The sequence below is a fragment of the Calypte anna genome, chromosome 24 (genome assembly GCF_003957555.1).
Source record: "Calypte anna isolate BGI_N300 chromosome 24, bCalAnn1_v1.p, whole genome shotgun sequence".
NCBI lineage: Eukaryota > Metazoa > Chordata > Aves > Apodiformes > Trochilidae > Calypte > Calypte anna.
In genome coordinates this window covers 2,448,726-2,471,368 of record NC_044269.1, presented here as the reverse complement: position 1 = coordinate 2,471,368, position 22,643 = coordinate 2,448,726, and the positions used below count along the sequence as shown (strand labels likewise).

The 22,643-nt window shown below is 49.0% G+C and overlaps 1 protein-coding gene across 1 annotated transcript in view; it reads left to right on the top strand.

The window, feature by feature from the left end:
• LOC103526084 (opioid-binding protein/cell adhesion molecule homolog) overlaps positions 1-22,643 on the top strand; it is a 261,631-nt gene that overhangs the window by 149,589 nt on the left and 89,399 nt on the right. The gene's annotated exons all lie outside the window — the stretch shown is intronic.

Below are 22,643 nucleotides of genomic sequence, written 5' to 3'. Positions count from 1 at the left end.
GTTGCTCATTTCAGAGGAGGAAAGGATGAACGATGAGGAGGCCCCCAGTGGATGATCTAATGAAGGTGACATGGCTTTGAAACTCTGGTGTAGTATTAGTTCTGGATTTCAGATGAAAGCCAGTGTAAAAACAGGGTGGCTGTCTTAGAGAGTCTGTCTGAAACCCAGAAGCAGAAATACAAATCCCTCCTGTTGCTTGGCAGGAAAAGTAGGAAACGTTCCTATGGGAACAGTGGCAGCTCTGGAACCTCCATGTCAATTGCTGGGAGTCAAGGAAGCCCAGTCCCCAGTTTTTGGCTGGGGAGGCAGGGAGATGGAGTGAAACTTGGCTCCAGCTCCTGCTCCAGCCTCGGTGGCACTGGGGTCCTACCTGCAGCTCTTTCTGTATGCATCTCCTCACCATCGGGAGGCTCAGAGACAAATTGGATTTGTGCATATCAGATGGAGACTCTGGAGGTTGGAGCAGGAATTCTCTGCCTTTTGTCTTTTATCATTAGGAGTCAGGGATGGAGGTGACAATGGAGTCATGTAGGAATGCAAAGTAAACAAAGCTCTGTGTGGGTGTGATGACATGTTCCTTTTGTCCATAATGTATTCATCCTCTGAGTGCTCCAGGGTTATGCATTTAATTTGTTGTGCAATTGGCAGCTTTAGAAGTACTTAAGCATCCAGCTATCCTTGCCTAAATATAACTGAAAAGCCAGTGGTATTTTTTTTTTTTCAAATTTAAGCCAGGATGAGGGGAAGAGAGGTGGTGGGCCAAGGAGACAGATGTGTTCTGCAAGCCAGGACTGCAGCACACAATCCTCATTTTGACCGTGTGCTTCTGGTTATTTTGGTCTTTTCTTCATCCCCATCCCAGCTATAGAATCATGAGTGAATAAAAGGGAAGAGCAATCTGGTGGGTAGGGCACCAGCTCTGGATTTAGAAGATTTGGGCTGAATCGTTCATTTTGCTCCTGTTTCTCTGTGTCATCCCAGGCTCTGTGCCTCTCTGCTGGCATAAGAATATTGGTTCTGTACAGGAGTGTTGCAAGAGTAAATATCTTAAAGACTGGGAGGCATTAAGATACTATGGGAAGGCTCCTGCATAGCAAGAGAGGATGCACTTGCAAATCTTGGCAGCTCAGAGGGTTGACAAATGCAACCTCAAGTTCCTTATTTCTAATATCTCATTATTTCTGAGTCAATCAGAAGATTTTGAGCCGACCTTGGCAGGGAGAGAGACCTCCCCTGTCAGAGCTGCTTTGACTCTGCTCCTTGGTGCTGTTGGGTCCTGGCTCTGGGTTTCATTAGGAGCAGGACCTACAGGAGGATCCACCACCAGTGCTGTTGGCACTGTGGGCTCTCTCCTGCACCCTTGACTGGGGAATTTAGAGTTTTGAGTTAGTCTGGGTGTTTGGCACTCCTGGAAGCCTGGCCCAGAGGGCTCAAGGTGTTGGGACTGGAGCCCTTTCTGCAGTGCAGATGTGTTTGGCAGCTGCTAATGCAAGGGGAATTTTGGGTTAAGATCCTACAGAAGTTTGGAGCTGGAAAACCTTGTGAGCTCAGGGGCTGGACCCCTTTGGAAGATTAAAATTCCTCACCCCGACTTCTCAAAGGCTGCAGAGTCTGTCTGGCAAGACAGGTTCATTAACAAATTAATAGAATAATCAGCGGGGCTTTGTGTGCATTTTGCAGATAAAAAACTGGTAACAGCATTCTTTGGCTCTTTAATGGCTTGATAAGAGCCAACTATCTGCTCCGTGGTGGGGCTAATCGTGGTGATAACAGAGGTTAAATCAACTGCTGGGCTCTGGTGAGGGTAGGCACGCAGGGAGCTGCTTTGGGGTGGATGGAGGAGGGAGCTCAGGGGTTTAAAACATGATAAAAGGGACCAGCAGCAAAGTCGGGAAGGGAGAGAAACCAGTGCCAGCTCCCTGCGTTTTTCCAGGGGCACTGTGTAAAACCTCCCAAGGGAGGCTGGTGCATTAGGAAGTGGCTGGTAGGGCTGCAGGGAGCTCTGTTTGCTCTTCTGGTGGTGGTTTGGAGAAGGAAGGGAGCTCCTGCCTGCCCCTTCTCTTTCCAAGAAGCAGCTGGGGAGGTGTTTGTTAGGGGCCCTGCTGGGCTCTGCCCAGGCTCCCAGGCTGGTGCAGCAAAGCCTAAGGCACTGCGTGGTCCCAAGCCCATTTCAGGGTGATTCTTAACACAAAGCAGACTGGAAGGGTAGAAACCAAACCACCCCTGGCCCTGCTTAGCAGCTTGCAACCAGGCATCCCAGCGCAGCATCCTCACCTCTGCATCCCAGGAGCCAGATCCAGCAGGGGTGGTGGCCAGGTTGGGCAGTTGACCCCCAGCTTTTTCACTCCTGTTTTTTTTGAACACTCAAAAAGAATGGCTCCTTTCCCCAGGGCCTTTTCCACCCGTGACTTGCTGCAAAGGGGAGAAGCCCTCCCGAGCCACGCACACGGAGCGTTATTTTGCCTTCATAAATTACAAACGTGTGCCCTGAAATATTGATGGGGATGTAAGAGAGCTGCTTGGGCTTGCCTGGGGAATGCAGTGGTGGAGAGCAATCAGTATGCCACTCTTGTTTGGCTTTCTGCAGCCTCCTCGGTGGAGGTTTCCAGGTGCACCTGCCAGCCAGGGACCTCAGGCTGAAGGTGGAGGGTTTGTCCTCATGTCACCTCCTCTGCCTGTCAGTGGGTTGCTCAGGGAAGGCTGGAGGAGTGGGCTGTGGGAAATGGCCTTTGGGGCTGCAGTGGGAAGCTCTTTCCCTGAAGCACTATTAATTTATACAATATTTGCTTTGTTAAGGAAAGGACATTGTCAGGCAGCTTTCAAGTGATGTGTGAAAGTGACTCTAATAAGCTGTTCTGGGGAAGCCTGCTGGCAGCCCTGCCTCTCCCCCAAACCTCTCCAGGTCTCCTATGAAAGGAGCATCAGCAACCTTGATCTTCCTCCTCCTCCTCCTCCACTAGCCCAGGTACTCACCACACTCACTGCAGCCTGGGATAGGTGGCTAATTGCAAACATCCAGCTGCTGGGGAAGAGAAACAAGGAAAGGATGGCAAGGAAGGGTGGGAGATGTCTTTGGAGGAGTGGCTGCAGCTTGGCTCCTCTTCTTACAGCCCAAGGCTGCTGGGTCTCCTCTTTTCCAGCATCCTTGGGATAGAAAAGGATGGTGAACCCCTGTATGCCACCAGCAGCTGCTTGTCCTAGCCCTGAGGCCAAATTCTGGCTGTCCTTGAGGGGTTTCCATGCTCCCTGGGATCTCTTGCAGCAGATTAAACAGATTCAGTTGCTAGGACTGGCACAGCACCTTTCTCCTCCCCAAGGGACAGCCCTTGCATAGCCTCAGGATGTGTTTGCCATCTCCTCCAGTGCTGGGATGAAAACCAGGGTTCTTTTAGGACAGCTGTTATTTTTGTGTCCTTTGCCAGGCCATTTCTGTGTAGGGATAGGGGAAAGGTGAAAGAAACCCCCAAATGAAAGCAAGTTCTGGTGCAGGGAAGTGCCAGTGTGTGTGTGAAAAACCTTCCTGGCTAAAATGTGAAGGTTGGGGTTTTGTTTGTTCTTTCTTTATTTATTTTTTTTTAAATATTGAAGGAATTAACTGTTGATTAACTAATCAATACTGTGCATTCCTATCCCACCTTTCATCCCAGAACCTCCAATCCCATTACAGATCCTAACAAAGCTTGCAAGCAAGGTGATTTACCCAGCAGAGAGGTAAACTGAGGCATCTGCCCAAGCTCAGCAGCTCTGCCCACTCCTCTTCCTCCATCCTTTCTCTTTTGTGGCAATCCCAAATGGCAGGAAGCCTGGAGCAGAGCAGAGGTGTTAATAAAACATCAAAACCATTAAAACCATTAGACTTTAAAGAGCACAGAGCACTGGGAAATAAAAGGTGATGGCATGGCTCAGCTCCTGCCATCCCCAGAGAGGAGTTTGTACCCCGGGGGGTGTTCACTTCTGGAAGTGATTTTTAGGAAATGCTGGCAAGCCAGAGGGGAAAAAAAAAAAAAAGGAGTAAATAGGTACAAATAAAAGGCCCAGGGATGTAGGTGAGGAGCTCAATTTCTGCACTGTGAAGGGATCAGCTGCTAGCCCAGGGCTAGCTCTGAGCTTGGGGTAAGGAGGCTTCACAGCAACTCTGGGAGTAACAAACTGCCTCCTTTTATTTATTTTCGTAAGGATTCTGGGGTTGTTGGGAAGATTAATTAATTAGCTAAGTTGTTTTCCACTGTTATTGTGTCTCCCCTCAAAGGCTTCTGACAGTAAATTCTCGTCAAGTGGAAGATCTATTAAGTGCCAATTATTGAAGTTTGCTAATTGCCAGATAATAATAATGCCGATTAATAATGCTTTCAACTCTGCTGTTGCTTCCAAACGGGGGCACAGGCACCGCGGCACCATTGATTTAAATTGTAATTTCTTCTGCTTTGTGGCCAAGGGAGGTAAGAACCGGGTCGGTGGTGTGGTTTCTTGTGTGTCCAAGGAGAGTGTTGTTCCAACCCCTCTCTGTAAAACCCTGCCAAGTTCTGAAGCGAGCGATTGGAAGAAAGAAAGAAATAAAGAGCCGGAGGATAATGCACCGCCGAGAAGTGGTTCGTTCGTTTCCTTGACAAGTGTAATTTAATTTTAATTATTAATGATTCTTCATAGCCTGCTAGTAAATGTTCTGTAGTATATTTTGTAAAACTAATGAAGTCTTAGTAATAGGAGACCTCACCACAGAGCAGCAGGGAGACGCTGCTTGCCTCTTGCCTTCCGGTTATCCCGTATTGGCCCCGTGATGTTTTGCATAATTCTGGGATCCCACCCATTTCCCTAAATCTCCCAGTGGGTGAGTAAATGAGGAGGTGAGGATACTTGCTTTGAGCTCCTCCAAAGGGGAGGAAAAAAGTCTTCCTCCATCAGCAGCGTGGTCAGGGCTTGGGATGCCGGCATTCCGAGGAGCTGGATGGATCTGCTGGGCATGCCCAGAACAGTATGGGGCATTGAAAGGAAACCTAAATTTAAATGTTAAAAAGCTTTTGTTCATTACTGGTGGCATTTCTTCCCCCTCCCCATTTGTCACTTGCAGCGGAGCTGTGACTCTTTTAATATCAAACAAATAATAAGCTCCCTCTAAAGTGATTTTTCTGACAAGGAGCTCAATATATTAAACTTTATCTATATTTTAATAGCCAATTTCACACCAAACTGCCTTCTTAATAATGTATTTACCACCTGGGGATATTATTCCAACCCATCTGGAAAGAATTGGAAATTAACTGTCCCTAAACTGAGTCTGTGTGTGCTTTAGATGCAGCGGAGATAACAGCGGTGTCATTCCTAGGGGAAGTGGGGGAGGCAGCTCATCAGGAACCGAGCAAAATGTCAGCAGCAGAGGCAATAGCTGGCGGGGAAACCACTGCCCTCCTGCTTGCGATCGAGGGCCCAGCCCACCTCAGGAATATCCAAGGGTCTCTTCTTGGTTTGGGTTTGGGAGGGGTTTAGATTTCCAAGGATGCTGCGTGGTTGCGGGGCTCCGGGGAGTGGCAGCATCGTGTCCTTTGGTAGTGGGTGAAACAGCTGTGAAATGTGCTGGTCCCAAAGCTCCTGAAATAGTGTCCTTTCTCGATGCTGGAGTGAGAGCTGTCTCCTCCAGACAGAAAGGCAGGCAAGAGAAAACACCTCTTGTGGCTCTTTTGTCCTCGAAATAGGGGAGTGGTAGAGTGCTTAGGCTAAAGGGTGGAGTCATCCTAACCACAACTTCCCAAACTGGGCTTAAATCAGCTTTTCTCGGTGTCTCTTGACAAACAGAAGCTTATCAAAGTCTGCACAGTGATGCTACTCACTCCTGAGCTGTACAGATTTGTGGCAGGGAGGGGACATCAGAGATGTCACTGCTCAGGACATCAGGAGGGAGCTTTTCATTTCACCCCAGCAAAAAAACCCTTCCCAAACCTCCCGGGTGTGTGTGCCAGGGTAAAACCGACTCCTCAGATCGGGGCTCTTGGTTTTTATGCCAGATTTAGCCTGCGATTTCTTCTTGGCCTGCTGATAAAAGGTTTGCAGAGCCCAGACTCGGCTGTCAGAAGCACACACCTCCCCTGTACCCGTCTCCTGGGCAGAAAAACTGCAAAGAATTTGGCTTTTTTAAAGTTTTCTTTGAATTTGACCGTGTTTGGAGGTTTGCTTTTAGTATTCATACATTCCTATGACACATCACCGGCGCCAAAGCAGCTTAATCCCTGCAATGTTTCCTTTTGTTTTTAAAATAATTAAGGGCAGCTGCTACTTAAAGCCTACTAAAACATCCTAGTTTTGCAGATAAAAGTGCCTCGTGTTTGTTGTTGTAATGAAGCAGTTTGACATCGAGATGAAAGCCTCCGCTGTTTCTGCTGTAAAAAACTGATTTTGACGCCATTTTTTAACAGTGTCAAACAGTTTCCTTCCATTTGGAACAAGACACACTTTGATCTAGGGAAAAAAAAACAACCAACAACAAACCCCAAGATGATTCTATCAGGAGGGAGAAGCAGCAGCCCTTAATGATTTTAAAATAAGATCAAATTGTAAAATGTTTCAATCATTACCTTCTGTCACATCCTGACATCCCTCGTAGCGCTGCAGTGTGTGATGCTCAGCCTTGCATTTAGCCTCGTGAAATGTTGTAGAAATAATTCCAAATAATCTAAAAAAAAAAAAAAAAAAAAAAAGCTGAAATATGAAATACCGAAATTGCAAAATGACCCTTTCAATGTGTCAAAAGAAAAAATTCTGGTTTATGGCTTTTTTTTTTTATTTATTTGGAGTCGCTGAGCTCATCGGGAGGAAAGCGTGCGGGTGCTTTTTGTGGGTTTTTTCCGCTCTGAAACCGAGCGAAAACAAAAGCGTGGAGAAGTTGAAAGCCCCTTGTGAAATGGAAATTCTCCAAACCCGACCCATTTTAGCTCCGATCCCATTCCTTGCTCTGGAGTGAGGGGAGGAGGGGTTGGGGCCCTTTGGTCCTAGGATTTTTGGATGGGCTTGGGAAGCGAATCGGTGTTCTACACCTCCTTGTGCTACACCAAGAGCTTTTGGGGACCTTGTGGGGACCTTCTGGGGACCTTGTGTTGTTGCTCTTCCATTTCCATTAGGAGGCACCAAGATGGATGAAAATGAGGGGGCAGGGTTCAGGTTTGCATCTTGCCAGGTCCAAAGGATGAGGAGGTGGTGGACAACTGTGTCCAGTTCTGGGGCCCTCAGCTCAGGAAGGAGATTGAGGTGCTGGAGCAGGTCCAAAGGAAGCAACTGGGCTGGTGAAGGGACTCGAGCACAGATCCTATGAGGAGAGGCTGAGGGAGCTGGGGGTGTTGAGGCTGGAGAAGAGGAGGCTCAGGGGAGACCTCATCACTCTCTGCAACTCCCTGAAAGGAGGTTGGAGCCAGGGGGGGGTTGGGCTCTTTTCCCAGGCAACTCTCAGCAAGACAAGAGGGCAGGGTCTCAAGTTGTGCCAGGGGAGGTCTAGGTTGGAGATGAGAAAGAATTTCTTTCTGGAGAGGGTGATCAGGCATTGGAATGGGCTGCCCAGGGAAGTAGTGGATTCTCCGTGTCTGGAGATCTTTCCAAAGAGCCTGGATGTGGCACTGAGTGCCATGGGCTGGGAACCACGGGGGAGTGGATCAAGGGTTGGACTTGATGATCTCTGAGGTCCCTTCCAACCCAGCCAATTCTATGATTCTATGATTCCCTGGGGGACATCCAGGGTGGTGCGGCCTGGGATGCATCTGGTGGCTGTCCCTGCTGTCCCCAAATCGTCGGGAGTCAGCACGGGGAAGGCAGGAGGGTCAAGGAGGAGAGGTGGAAAAAGGCTGCTTGAGTCCTGCGAGGGGAGGATATGAGCAGTGACAGTTACCTGGGGACCCTGAGATACCAGAATCCCTAACTTAATCAGACAGATAACGGAGCAGCTAAAGATGAAGCAGGAACAGGAACAGCCAAACAATAGGAGGCACCCCCCCCGGGCCCCCTTGCTGCGCCGGAGATAATAAACTATATAAAAATCTGTCACCGTGCGATAAGTGATGAATTAGAATCAATTATATGTTTAAAATAATAGACCTCCCCACGGTGTTACCCTCCAGCACCGTGATGGCTTCTGCCGGGGCTTGGCGGCGGTGGTGGCAGCCTTGCTGGCACTGTCACCAGCCGGGCTGGGACAACTTTAGAAGCACCGGGGAGCTCGGTCCCACCTTGTGCCGTGGCAGCTGAAATCAAAACTGGCAGCCCAGAATTTTGGCATTTCGTTTTGCTTTTCCTCCCGGGTTCTGCAGACCAGCCCGGCGCATAGGATGCTGCTGGCTTCTGCCACTTCTTTTGTGGTGTGCTGACCTCCAAGCCACGCTCTAGGGAGATATTTTATTTTATTTTATATTTTATTTTATTTTATTTTATTTTATTTTATTTTATTTTATTTTATTTTATTTTATTTTATTTTATTTTATTTTTTAATTGAGAATTCTTCTTTTTCCTGCGTTTTCTTGCATTCCTGAACACTTCACTCACGTGGCCTCGTTGCTGCTCCCTGCGTGGAGCAGCTCGGAAAGAGCTGCTGAGTGCTGTTGTGCTAAATAACACCGCTTGAGTGCGTTTATCCCCTCCCTCGGATGCCAGGAGGCCAAGAGAAGGTGTGAAAATGCAAGATTAACCCCGTGAATCATCCATCAAATGACGAGCGCTTGCTTCCCGAGCTCAGGGCTGGAAGGAGGGGGGAAAATCACCCACTTGCTGCGTGCTGGGTGCTTGCTCCCAGCCAAGCTTTTGCAGGGTGTTGGGAAGAGTGGGATTGTCCAGCCTGGGATTTCATTTTGAGTTGAAACCAGAGATATTTGGTAGCTTCACCGTGCTGATTTCTAAAGGGCTCAAGTCAGGGGTTTGGTTGAACTCCCCTGGAGGTGGTGGTTGCATTTAGAAGCTGGGGTGGGCTTTTAGGTGAGGATCAGCCCCATGTGCTTTATTTTTTTTCCCTCCAGAAGCTCTGGTGGACTCTGTGCAACAGGTTTAGAAACTCAGCCTGTGTCTTCCCTAGACCCATTACCCAACCCAGCCTTTTAAAGAAAAAAACCAACCTGCTCAAGTGTTCTCAGATGGTCCAGTTCGCTGAGCCCCTTCCCACTGAACGTAAAGCTTGCCTCCTGCCCTCCTCCAGCCCCCTCCCTTTCTTTCTGCCAGCAGGGAGGGAAAAGATCCCTCGTCCATCAAGAGTTGAATTGGAAAGCTGTGCCTCGCTGTATGATTTTGTTAAACAGCCACAAGCTGTGGCCATGAAGCCCCGGGAAGCCTGTGCTAAGCAGGGGCACTGGGACCAGCACTAATGGATTGAAGTGAGCGGCTCACCAGCCACAGGGGTGCCCTGGGATTTCCCTTTTGAATCTTATTTACATTCGGACTAACAATAGCTCCCCAGCTTGGCTATAAATAATTTCTAGGAAAGAGTTGTCTAATTAAACGTACAGCAGCAAAGAAAGTACTTTTAACCACAAGGCTGGTGTCCTAATGAACGTAATCACTGGATGGGGACAGCTTAGGAAACAGAACTTGACATCTCCCGGCGGAGGCAGAGAGATGGAGGGGAAGCATACTTGGGGAGAATTCCCAATCAATATTTAATTGTGTAGCATGTAATCTGCCATGGTGTTTTTAAAAATAAAATTAAAGCCCCGCAGAAACTGGAGAACCTTTAAAGCAGATTTGAGGAGGGGGAGCCTCTTTTATTTTCTTTTAATTTTTTTTTTTTTTTTTAAACAGCTGTCTAGGGAGGGAGCAGCATCTTGCTGTCCCTGCAGGCATGCAAATTGTGCTGTAGCTGGCAAAATGGCCTGGATGCAGGCTTTCAGGCATGGATTTACAGCTTTCCCCCACCTGCTGCACTCTTCCTCCTCCCCTCATGCCTCAGTTTCATTGTTTTTAAGCAGGGAGAGCAGAAATTGCCTTGAACCACAACTGGACTGGCAGCTGGATGAGCAGGTGGATCCAGGTGGAGAGAAACAGAATGGAATGGAAAGGTGACTTCAAGATCATCCAGTTCCAATCCCTACCATGGGTAGAGACACCTTCCACTAGCCCTGGTTGCTCCCAGTCCCATCCAAGCTGGCCTTGAACACTTCCAGGAATGAGGCAGCCACGGATTCCCTGGGCAACCTGTGCCAGGGTCTCACCAAGAGCTTCTTGGTCAGGACCTGATGCTGAAACTGGGAGGGTTTGTCTGCATGCAAGAGTAGGTGATGGTGCAGATGCCTGAGGACTGGCTTGGTCCCTTGCAGGGCATCTCCAGCTGGGACAGAGATGCTGATGGGGCCACAGTGTCTTCCAGCATGGAGGAGGATTTAGGAATAGCTACCTGGAGTTTTCCCCTAGTTTTTGGTGGTGGCCCAGTGGTGGGATGCTGGAGCTTTTCCTGCCTGCTGCAGCTCAGTCTGCTCTGCCAGCCCTTGCTCCATCCCCAGAGGAAACATTCCAGCTCCGCTGCGATTAATCTCATCGGCCACTGGATGTCAATGTTGCCTCATCCAATTACGGGTGGGAACGTGCTGGATCTTTGGGATGGGGGAGAAAATCCCACTGCCAGGACAGCAGAGGTTGGATGTTTCCTTCTGCGAAGTTGTCTGCTCAGCATCCTAAGGACCATGTCCGAGGGGAAGGTACAGGAAGCAGTCACTGCTCTTGTTTTGCCCAGCCAGGGTGGGATTTGATTCAGTAAAGTCTAAATCCTGATTCTGGGGGCAAAAAGCCTCAGTGGAATGAAAAGGGGGATACCAAAAGATGTATCCCCTTCTTCAAGGTAGAGCATGCTGAGCTGGTGTTGGTTGGCATCAGGCCCTTACGTGATGTTCAGGAGGATGGTGATGCATCTTCTGGGGAGCTGGGTGCAAGGAAGGGTTGAGGCTGTGTAGTCAGCAAATGCAGCTCTAGAAAGGGAGGATTTTCAGCAGTGTGTGAAAGGAGGTCTGGATTTAAACCTTGCAGCTTGGCCTCCTCTCTGTTATCTCAGCAGCTGAGAGGAAGCACAGGCAGCAGCTGCATCCTGCCAGGATTCATGATCAAGAACGCTTCTCCCCCACCTCCTCCTTCCCTTTGACAAATATTTTAAATCCCAGCTCTGGTTTGGGAAGCAGGTGAGGCAGGTGGCCTCTCCAGCTTATCTGCATGCCCAGATGGGGCATCTCTGGGTCCAGCACCAGCCCTTGGGCAATGGGAACCCTCAAAGCTTTAGAGGGTCTGTTGGCATCACCCCGATAGGACAAGCAAGGATGGGGTGAGGAGTGTCTTAGTCCTCTCTTGTGAGCTTTAGAGTGTGAAACCACTTAATTTAGACCTCCAAAAAAGAAGAGCTGGGGGTGCCTTTGGCTAGGGTAGCAGGAGTCTTTGGCAGTGGGACCTTGGGCTGGTGAGAGCTCCTTGGCCTTCCCTGCACCTCCAAAGCAGTTTAAGTTGAAGGGGACGTTGCTCCCCTGAGCTGTCAGCCCTGCTGCCTTTCTTCCTGAGCAGTAAAAAAGAAGGAAAATGGGCCTGTGGTTTCCATCCCTTTGGAATTATTGGCCTCCCTTTCACATTGGGTTCGTTTGGGCGTGTTAATATCTCAAATTTAATGATAAGCCTAACGGAATTAATTTATAAGATAAATAAGATGTTATTAGTACATTAGTAGCAAAAAATGTGCAAGGACACTGCTAATCTAAGGTGAAAATGCCTTCCTGAGTGAAATTTAATTAGCAGATTGTGTTCTATTAGTGACTTTTATGGGAAGTTCATGAAAATGAATACAAATATGTGCCTGGCAGCATCTCCAGTGAAGTGGGAGCTAACCCCATCCTCCCTCTCCCTGCTCCACCACTTCCAGTGAAGTGAAACACCAAAGTGTGTCCTATCTCCTTGCCAGAAAAGGACTTTCTGGAGCCTGTGGTGGCCACTTAGCAGCTCAGGGCTGTGGTTGCAGTCTGGGTGCCACCTGAGTTGAGGGTGCTCCCAGCAAGTGAAACAGGGTGGGGGGAGTCAGCTGTGTCCCATCCTTTCCCTCTGCCTGAGCAAGCGGCTGGTGGGAGCTGCTTTTCCATGCAAAGAGCAGAGATGGGTATGGAACTGGGGAGCTTCTCCCCAGCCAGCATCCTTAGCAGAGGATGCCAGGTCCTGCAAAGGCTCCATCACAGTCTCAGCATCAGCCTGTGCTGTGACCTCTCTGCTCACACAAGCCTTATAGCTGCAGGGGAATGGATCCCATCCAAGAACATTATACATCTTTTAAAGCCTTCCAGTCCTCCAGCAAGCTGGAGGGTGTTGTGCAGCTGTTACTGCTGGAGGCAGATGCTGCAGAGGTGAGCTGGTGTCCCTTGTCCTCCTGGCTCCCCTTGCAGAGCCAGCACACCAGGGACACTCATGTGATGGAGCCAGGGAGGTGACATTGATGGGTCCTCCTAAGTTTTGTGCTAAAATCTAGACACACAGTGTGTGTGTCTGTGTGTTTGGGTCTCCTAAGTTTTGTGCTAAAATTTAGGGGGGGATGTTTCCAGGGCTGGAAAGCATCCGTGTGCTGCATGTGGTTTCAGGATGACTTAGAAATTAAAAGCATTTTGGAATCAGCCAAAAAAGAGAGAAATAAACAAAAAGTGTCTCTGTTCTAGGTCTGTCCTAGGAAGCCTTTCTTGCAGACCCTGCTTTGGCACTGGAGCAGGAACTCATCTGCTTGATTGAGGACTTTTTCTGGTCCCAGTCAGTGTGTGGCTGAAGGAAAGAATCCCTTGGTGATGCTACTGGCTCCTTGAGTCCAGAGTCAGGTTCTGCCTTCACCAAAACCTGTAGCAAATCTGTTGTCAGCTCTGCTCTGGATTTGGAATTGCTTGTTGAGGGTTTTTGAGCTCCAGAGGATCAGGGAGAGGCTTTGTGCATTGAGATGCAGCCTGAGAGCAGTCACCTTCCTCTTAGCAGCACTGTCCCCATCCCTTGTATCCATGCAGAATGAATCTGGTGACCCTTGGTTGGTTTTTGTGGCTGGGGGAAAGTCTGTTAAATCCAGGAGGCATCTGGTGGTGGTTCCAGAGATCCTTCCCTCTCATCTAGGGCTGCAGGATTTGGCTCTTGCTGATTTCTTTGCTGAACAGAGCAGCAAATGCATGGGGAGTCATTATTCATGCAGATGATCCTCACAATTCAATAGAGGTAATTAGGAGAATGATGGAGGAAATTAGCACTTTCTGTGGGTTTATTAATATTAATAAAATGATTCCATGGTTAAAAAAAATATAATAATATTAATAAAATAAATACAAAACTGCTGAGGAATTCTGCCCAGCTACTAAACACCAGCCTGCTTCAGGCACTGAACAACCAGTAGCTTCAATTAGTCTCCAAAGAGAGGTTTTTTGCCCTCTAAAGATGGCATCACAGAAGTTGGAACAGATTGAGGCATATTTGGAGTAATTTCTTTTTCCCCATTTTTGCCTTTCTTTGCTGAAGCTCAGCAGACCCTTGAGCCATTGGAAAGCAGAGTGGTCTTTAGTGTGCCAATGGTCCTGAAAATAGGATGTTTTCTCAGACCTGTCCCTGGTGTCTGTTGTCCTCCTGCTTCTTCACCTCCTTAGCTGTCCTAGCAAGGACAATATTCCCACATCCCCACCTGCCAGAGGTTTGGTTCCTGGGTCTGCCATGAAGATTCAGCTCCAGGTTGTCCTCTCAGATCTTCACACCTTGAGTCCTGTGTCCAGTTCTGGGCCCCTCAACTCAGGAAGGAGATTGAGGTGCTGGAGCAGGTCCAGAGAAGAGCAAGGAGGCTGTGAAGGGATCCAGCAGAATTCCTGTGAGGAAGGGCTGAGGGAGCTGGGGGTGTTGAGGCTGGAGAAGAGGAGGCTCAGGGGAGACCTCATCACTCTCTCCAACTCCCTGAAAGGAGGTTGGAGCCAGGGGGGGGTTGGGCTCTTTTCCCTCTCAGCAAGACAAGAGGGCACAAAGGGTCTCAAGTTGTGCCAGGGGAGGTTTAGGTTGGAGATGAGAAAGAATTTCTTTCTGGAGAGGGTGATCAGGCACTGGAATGGGCTGCCCAGGGAAGTAGTGGATTCTCCGTGTCTGGAGATCTTTCCAAAGAGCCTGGATGTGGCACTGAGTGCCATGGGCTGGGAACCACGGGGGGAGTGGATCAAGGGTTGGACTTGATGATCTCTGAGGTCCCTTCCAACCCAGCCCATTCTATGATTCTATGATCTGTGTCCTGTTCCTTCCTGTACTGATGGCATCAAAGGGCCCCACACCCATGTGTGGGGTGGCCTTGGGACAGCTGCTCAGCTCTTCATGCCCAATGTGCTGGAGTATTTGTGGGTGTGGGGGGGGGTTATTTGCAGATGGTGAGGAGATCGAAGACAGCAGTGAGTGGTGGTAATGAAAATATAGGACAAATGTATTCAAACATGTAAAAATTTCATTAGAATAATTATTATGAAAATGTTGCTGGAAGTGCTTACTGAAGCTCTCTGCTTTCTTTTGAGATCAAGGCTTTTTTTTTTCTTTTTTTTTTTTTTTTTTTTGGTATCTTGCATGCTAAGAGGAGGATTTGGGGTAAGGAAGAGAGTAATCAGTATCAAGTGGCTTCTGCAAAGGGTAGGGGGACTTTTGCCTTGCATTTTGGATGCCCTGGCTGTGCCCAATACCTGGATAATATCCAGGTATCCAATACCTGGATAAACCTGGTCTTTTAAGAAGGCATTTCTAGGGTTTTGCAGTCGTTGAAGTGCTTCCTTCCTGGATAGGTGGGACATCTGGACAGGTTTGTTGCCAGGATTGGGTGGAAGATGGCAGCAGGCAGGAAAGACCCTGGATGGATGGGGTGATGGGTTTGAGACTCTTTCCCTCATCCATGTGTGCACCTAAAAATCTTTCTTGGGGAGCAAAGGTGCTCTCAGGTCCCAGGCTCTGTGCTCCTCCTTGGCTGAGGGCAGCAGGGAGCAGCTCAGTTTGGTTTTGCTCCATAAGGAACTGGGAACAGCTCTCTCCTGCCTGACCCCATTGCATTCCTGCCCCCCTTTTAGAGCTACTGGTCTGGTGGGTGGTACCAGTTCTCAGAACCTTCTCCATCTGTCTTTATTTAAGTGGGAAAAGATCAGAGCAGTTGAACCCACCCATTGCTTTAATGATAGGTTTCATGGTATTAAACAGAAATTGCAGAAAATCAGTTTCTATAATAAAGAAAAAACCCAAAAAAACAACCCAAAAAACCCCTCCACAGTTAGACTTGTTGGCTTTCTGATGGTGCTTTATGTGGGATGTCCATCTTCTAGCCAGACACCCTCCTGTCCTCTCTGCTTCTGTCTCACAGCATTTATCTCAAGAGAGCCACAGCTCTGGGCTTGGGATCCAGATGGATTTCCCTCTGCCATCCCCTCGTGTCTCAGGAGCTGTGCCCAGGGCTGTATATCCTGCTCCGAGGTGGCAGAGCAGGCCAGGGGAGATGAGTTTTTCCATTCCAGAAGAATTTGCAGGGCTGGCAGTTTTAAAAGAGGAGAGGGGAAAGCAACCCCATCTCCCAGCTTGTAAATTAAGCAGCTCTGGTCGGAAACTGTCACGGCAGGAGAAAAAATATGAAACCTCTGGGGTCGTGTATGCAGAGTAATTTCTCTGACTGTAACTCTACTTAAAAGTAAGGCTCTGATGGAAATGCTTAGAGTATTTTCAGTGGATCTGGCAGAGCTCTGATTCAGCCCCAGTGAAGTCTGTGCAGATTTTATTGGGTGTTGGTTTACTCCAAACTCTCCAACACCAGAGTTTAGTGCATGGCTGAGAAATAAATTGGTTCCTTCTCCTTATTAACTGAAAATATTCCTAGATAAAGGAAAAGCAGTAGTCTCTTTTTTTCTTTCTTTCTTTCTATTTTTTTTTCTGGTGGGTTGCAATGCAGGAGAGCAAGGAGGCTGGACATCATTTAGAGGAAAAAGCAGGAGGGATGCATTCTGACCCTTGCTTGGCATGCAGGGATGGGGAACGAGGGTGTTTCCCTCCCCAATTCTGCAAATTCTGAGGTTTATGAAGCCATCTGGGACACTGCAAGGTGTGGGGCTTCTCTCCTGCTGCAAGGAAGAGAAAAGGCTTTAGAGCTCATCTCTGTTCCTGCATGACCAGCTCCCTGTCTGTGGTGATGCTCCTGCCTCCCTTGGCCATTCTCTCTGTAATGGGATGTCTGGAGCAGGCAGATCATCCCAGACAGCAAATATTATTCCCTTGGCTTTATTTAGAGGGACAGAGACAGGGCAAGCTGTGCTCCATTGTAATGTGGTTCAGTGGAGAAAAAAGTGCCAGGCTCCTCCTGCTGCTCTGGCATCAGCCAGCCTAGTTCAGGGAAGGTTTTTAAGTGTCCAGGTTGTGGCCACAGTGGGTAGATCCAGGGAAACTTGCTGCTTTTTTCCTCTTTTCAGGAACGCCCCAACTCGTTGCCCCATTAGCAATGAGTGAAGCTGAGTTTGGGATTAAAGGCTGGGAAATTGAGAGTGAAGCATCGAGAAGTTCAGGAAGGATATCGAGGTGCTGGAGCAGGTCCAAAGGAGGGCAGCTGAGCTGCTGAAGGGATCCAGCACATCTCCTATGAGGAGAGGCTGAGGGAGCTGGGGGTGTTGAGGCTGGAGAAGAGGAGGCTCAGGGGAGACCTCATCACTCTCTCCAGCTCCCTGAAAGGAGGTTGGAGCCAGGGGGGGGTTGGGCTCTTTTCCCAGGCAACTCTCAGCAAGACAAGAGGGCAGGGTCTCAAGTTGTGCCAGGGGAGGTTTAGGTTGGAGATTAGAAAGAATTTCTTTCTGGAGAGGGTGATCAGGCATTGGAATGGGCTGCCCAGGGAAGTAGTGGATTCTCCGTGTCTGGAGATCTTTCCAAAGAGCCTGGATGTGGCACTGAGTGCCATGGGCTGGGAACCACTGTAGAGAGACATTGTCAACCAGGTGCCTTGAGTTGCCAGTGAGTGGGTGTGAGTCCACCTGTGCCTGATTAGGACAGGCCCCTATTGGGTATGAGCAAGACCAGGGGGCCAATAAAGGTGGGACACACACCCACAGAGAGAGTTCACTCTGGTGTGAGGCATGGAGAGGCCAGCAGCTCGTTGAGCCTCTGGAGCAAGAAAGGCTCCTCCCGCTACACTTCTACCCTGGAAGTGCTGTGTGGTGGCTGGAGTCCTGGAAGAGACCAGCAGTTCTTCAAGCTTCAGGAGCAAGAATGGCTCCTCCCGCTACAAACCATGGGGGGAGTGGATCAAGGGTTGGACTTGATGATCTCTGAGGTCCCTTCCAACCCAGCCCATTCTATGTTTCTATGATATTCAGGACTGTGTTGAGATGAGAGGGAATAGGAGACTGAAAGCCACCCCAGCTATCCCCTCTTTCCCACTCCTCTCCCTTCCTGCCTCCCTTGGCTTTCAGTGCTGTGAGATTTCCACTCCATGTCCTGGAAACAATATCTTGGAAGAGCCTTGGAGCCATTTGTTTTGCCTTTAATTGGCTGGTGGGGAGAAAATAACAAAGGGAAGTCATGCAGGGGAAGTTCTCATCGGTGCCGTTTTTGGCAACAGAGTCACAACATCCTAAATTTCTTTATTTAATTGCATTATTAAAAATATAAATACAAATAAATCCAGGAGAGCAGCCGGATCTCTGCTTTGCATCTCTAAAATAGAACCATAAATGCCACGGAGCACTGGGGGAATGATTTATTAGCCTGTTATTGTGAGTGACTGGGATGCTTTCGATGGAGTCCTTGCTAATTTCTAACAGCTACATTAAATCACAGATGCTATCAGCTATTATAAAATAATCAGCCAGCAGTCTGCACACCAGCATGAGCCCAGGGTCAGTGCTGGAGCCCTTTGTTTGCTTCACATCTCAGCCCCTCTGCAAGGGTGAGAAATAAATAGGGCTTGTAGTGGCCTCATTTTATCATCCAGGAGTTGACAATAAATAAAACCTCTATAAACCTTTTTTTTTTTTTTCTTTTTTTTAAACAATAAATAAACCCTCTGAACCTTCTATAAAATTTGCAACGAGAGGAAACCTTGTTTTGGGCTTAAATATGGCTGTGATGATTTGGGGGCTCCGGGGTCCTATTTCTAGCTCTGAAAGGGAACTGGGTTCACTGATTTATGGGGCAGATGAAGGATTTCAGGGTTTGGGCTGGAAGGAAAAGGGAAAGTCCTGTGGCAGGTTGGGGTGTCTGTGCCTCTGCTCTTTTTCCTCGGTGCTTTTTCAGACAAGTCACTTAAATTTCCCTGCAGCTCGGCTGCCTTCCTCTCCTTTGACAAATAACGTGTGTGTTTATGTGGTTGAGCTCCGGAGGGGGTTAATACTTGGCCTGGAAATCTCTTTAGAAGTGCCAATTTGTAGCGACAGAGAAACAACAATGAATAGGAGAGCTTCGAGGGGCAGGAGAAGCCAGGGAGCTGCTGCTTATCAGGAAGGGGGCTTGCAGAGCCAGCCCTGGAGCAGGGGTGGTTTTAAAGGGTGATGGGAGGGGGAAAAAACCCCAACCAAACCAACCAACCCCCCAAAAAAACCCCAAAAATAAATAAATAAAAATCAAGCAGTCAGGAGGAAAATGCTGCCCATCCACAAGGCTCTTATTTTTCTTGAGAATTCTGCTTTTTGCTGGAGCAGCTGCTCAAGTGCCAGATGCTGGCTCTGGTGACAGGGGTGCAGGAGTGGTGGGATGGGGTAGGAGCCCCTGAGCTCCTCCTGCTGTCATCTTTAGGGATGGAAAGCCCCTGGAAGGGTCAGCCTGGTGCTCTGCAGCATCCTTATCCATCTTTGGGAGATGGTTGTGGAAGGGGTGCCTGCTCTTTTGGGGAGGGTGGTGGTTTTGCAGCCTTGTGTGAGTTGCTGGGGTGAACTGGGGTGAACTGGGACTTTGCCCTGAATTTGGTAGAAGGAGCCTCAGGAAGGGCCAGCTCCTGGTAGCAACTCAGGATGCTCCCAGGGCTGTGTGTCCGTGGGGAATGAGGTGCAATGCATGGACTCCGGGGTGTCCAGGATGGCCTGGGGCAGGTCACTGATTTCCTCCAAGGTATTTGGGTTCCTTTGTCTTTCCCTGCTTCACTCTTCTCTCTGGGGATACCGGGGCTTTGCAGCTTGCAGACTGGTTCCTTGCTGCAGTATCAGAGATTGTCGGGTTGTCAGCAACCTGGAGATAGCTGGGATTGCTGACAGTGAGCAGAACTAAGGCAGGGCTGTGTACAGAAACCTTGCTCAGCCTTGGAAACTGCAGTCAACCCCTCCCCCAGGGTTGCTCTTGCTCATAAAGCATGCTTAGTTTTGTTTGCTGCAAACCTGGGTTTCAGTCCCAGAATCCAGGCAGCCCCTGGCTTTGAGGGGAATTGGAGTCAGAAGGGAAGAGCTCAGAGCAGGCTGACTGAAAGATGAGTTAAAACTGACCTAGGAAGATGGAGATGTTCACATCCCCACCCTGGCTTTGCAACTTGAATATTTATCTCCTTGTGCCCTGTACCACTGGGAATAAAGCAGCAGTGAGCAGATCCCTGGTGCAGATATTGTGGGACCTGCACCAGCATTTACCCAGAGCTGCAATAAACTCCCAGGGAAGTTTTCCAGAGCTTGCAGGAACTGAGATCCTAATGTGTTTGGGTTTTCCACCCCCCCCCCCCCCCCCCTTGCTTCAGCCCTTAGAAGTGAGAATTTCAAAGGTGAAAGAACATCATCTGCACTGGCCACAGAGAGGAAAGACTGAAAGTGCTGAGAATTTATATTTCTCCTGGGACCTGCAGCCTGTGAAGCTCTTGTTGTTCAGACAGGCTGGGAAGATGTGTTTAGACCTTTCCTTGCTCAACACGACTGCCAAACCTGCCCAGCAGCATGGCTGCAATGAGCATCCAGGGGCAAGGAGTTGGAAATGGGGATGTTTGCCTTCTTTTTCTTTAAAACTTCTGTCCTGGCCCCTCTGCTGATACCACTGGAGCAGAGTTTGCTCTAGCAACCCCACCCCGTGTCCTGCAGGGCACCAGTTGGTTGTTGGGATGGGTTTGCTTTCAACCCAGTGCTGGCCCAGCCAGCCCTGAGGTGGGTGTTTCTCCTGCCATCCAGGTGTGAAAAATACCAGTGCAGACCGAGGAGAATGGGTGAATGGGATTTTCTTTTCTCTTGCCTTCCTTTTCCACCATTCCTGAGCCTCCTAGGACAGCTCAGAGCTTGTGTTTCCCTCTCCCAGCATCTCGCGTAGGTGGCACGCCTGAGCTCTGCTCATTTCTCCGTCTCTGTACTTTGTAAATAAGCCCAGAGGCCGTGTGATGGCTTCATATTTAGAAATAGGATCAACAGGGCTGTGAGCTATCTGTTCATTTGTTCTTTTATTCATTCAGTTAAGAATTCACAGAACATTTTGCAGGCGGCTGTGCAATGAGCCTTGTAATGCTTCCAGAAGAGAGAAGAAATGTTCCTGCCTCCCTTGGCAGGCGGGGGAAGGTGAGGGGCTCCAAGAGGCTTTGCTGCCTGGCCCACAGTCAGGGTGAGACACAGGGCTATATCTCAGGTCCTGGTTTCCATTTCTAGTCACCTAATGGCTGCTGAGACTCAAATGCACGTTATGTTTCCACGTTCAGCAGCGCCGAGCTGTCTGTGGTCAAGATCCTGGTGTTTTTCCTGCTCCTGGACTAATCTGGGAATGTGATTGTGCCTCCACATCTTGGCCCAGTGAGAAGCCAGGAGGTGGTACAGGAATGTAGTACTAATACACTAACATAGTAATATAGTAAATACTAACATAGTACTAATGATGGAGAGGCCCCGTCATACCCAGGCTGACTGCTTTGCTGTCAGGGCTCATTCCCATCTGCTCCTTTTCCTGTAGCTCCCCCAGCTCAGAGAAACCTTCAGGGCTGTCAGTGGCCTCTTGGACCTCAGCTGGAGACCACCAACCTGTGTGTGGTCACCTGCTGGATGCTCCTTTCTTCCTTCTTCATCTGGGAGGGACTTGAAAATTTGCTGTGGCTTTCCCTCCACCTCCCACCCCTGGCTCAGGCTCATTCGTAGGTTTAGGGCTGAACCTGAGTCCCTGCTGTTCCTGAAGTGCATGGATGTCCCTTGGCCTGTGCTGGTTTTGCACCCCTCATGGGCTCCTTTCATCTGTGCTCATTTTGGGGTCCCTGGGGGACCCTTGGAGGTGGCAGAGGGGGGTGGGATGGGGCCATCCTGCTGCCCTGTGCATGGTGGTGGGATTGTGCAGTGCTGCTGCCCTGGTTACATCAGCTCCTTTGCCTTCACTCTTCCTAACCTACTTTCCCACTCCTCACTATAAATAGGACTTGAAGCCACGGGTTGATGGAGCAGCTTGTCCCCATCCCCTGTCCCTTGCAGTCCAGAGGGTTCAGAGCAAGGAGGGACATTTGGCAACCCCAAACCTGCCCGCTCTGCCCTTCTCTGGGGTGCACACACACACACACAGGCACTGTCCCACCCTACAGCCCTGTCCCCTTGCCCAGTGCCTGTCCCCAGCAGCCCCCAGCTTGCCCATGATGCTCACACAGGGACCTGGAGCACCAGGTTCTGGGGAGGGGGGCTGGAGCCTCTTTTTTGTTTAATACTCTTATAAACCTGCTCCAATTCCCTTCTTTTACCCCCAGTCTGATTGCTCCCTCTGCGTGTCAGGGATGTAGGAAATTTAGGAAAAGGGTCCTGGGAGCATCTCTTTGAGGGTTGCCAGCAGGGACTGTGCAATGTTTTGTGGTTTGTGTCGTGCTGCTTGGCAGTCAGCTGGCAGTTTTATTTCTGCAGTGTCCTCCATGGAGGAGGTTGAACTTTGGCGTGTTTTGATATGGAAATGTTTTGGTAAGGAAGCAAAATGTCACAGGTTTCTAATCACTGTCCCCCTGCCCCTTCCCTTGAGTGTCAGATTTTAAGGGAAAGACCACATGGGAGTTGGAAACCTGCCCAAGTGCACTAAATACCAACAGAAAATAAAAATAATAATTAAAAAAAAAAATCTTGGCATCACACAGAAACTCATTTTGCTTCCCTTGGGGAAAAAACCCCAAATAATAATAATAATAAAAAAAAAGTCCTGGGTTGGTGTCAGAAGTAAAATTAAATCCTGACCTTCCAAGCTTTCTGGGTGAAGTTGTGATGGCTCTGCCATGGTTCTGCCATACCCAGGTGTCCCAGGTTTGCTCGAGCAGCCCTGGCTGTTTTCAGACTAATTTTGTTGGTTTTCTTTTGTTTTAATTTCAGTATTTGGTGGGACAAGTGGGGCTGCTTTTAACCCAGCAAAGTGGCTGTTCTCAGTAGTCAGGTTCCCAGGGGGGCTGAGTGTGCCCTGTGTCCCCCATGCCACTTGGGATCTCATGGGTGCTGAGCATTGGGTGCACCTGGAGAAATCCAGAGCAGGTCCCTGCCTGGTCCCTGTCACCCTAAACTGGATTTGTGTGTCCTGGGAAGGATTTTATGGAAGTCTCAAGGATTTGTGCTTGCTTTAAGGCATGAAGATGGTGTTGGAGGGGCTACCTGAGGGCTGAACCAGCTCAGCAATGGGGTGTTAGCAAGGAGCATTGGCATTTTCTGCCCAAGCACAGTAATTAATTTGAAGAACAGGCTGCCTGGTTTTTCCACAATTACCTCAGCGTTTTGTTTCTTTCTTTCCTTCTGCCTTTTTTATTTTTCCCCCCTTAAATTCAT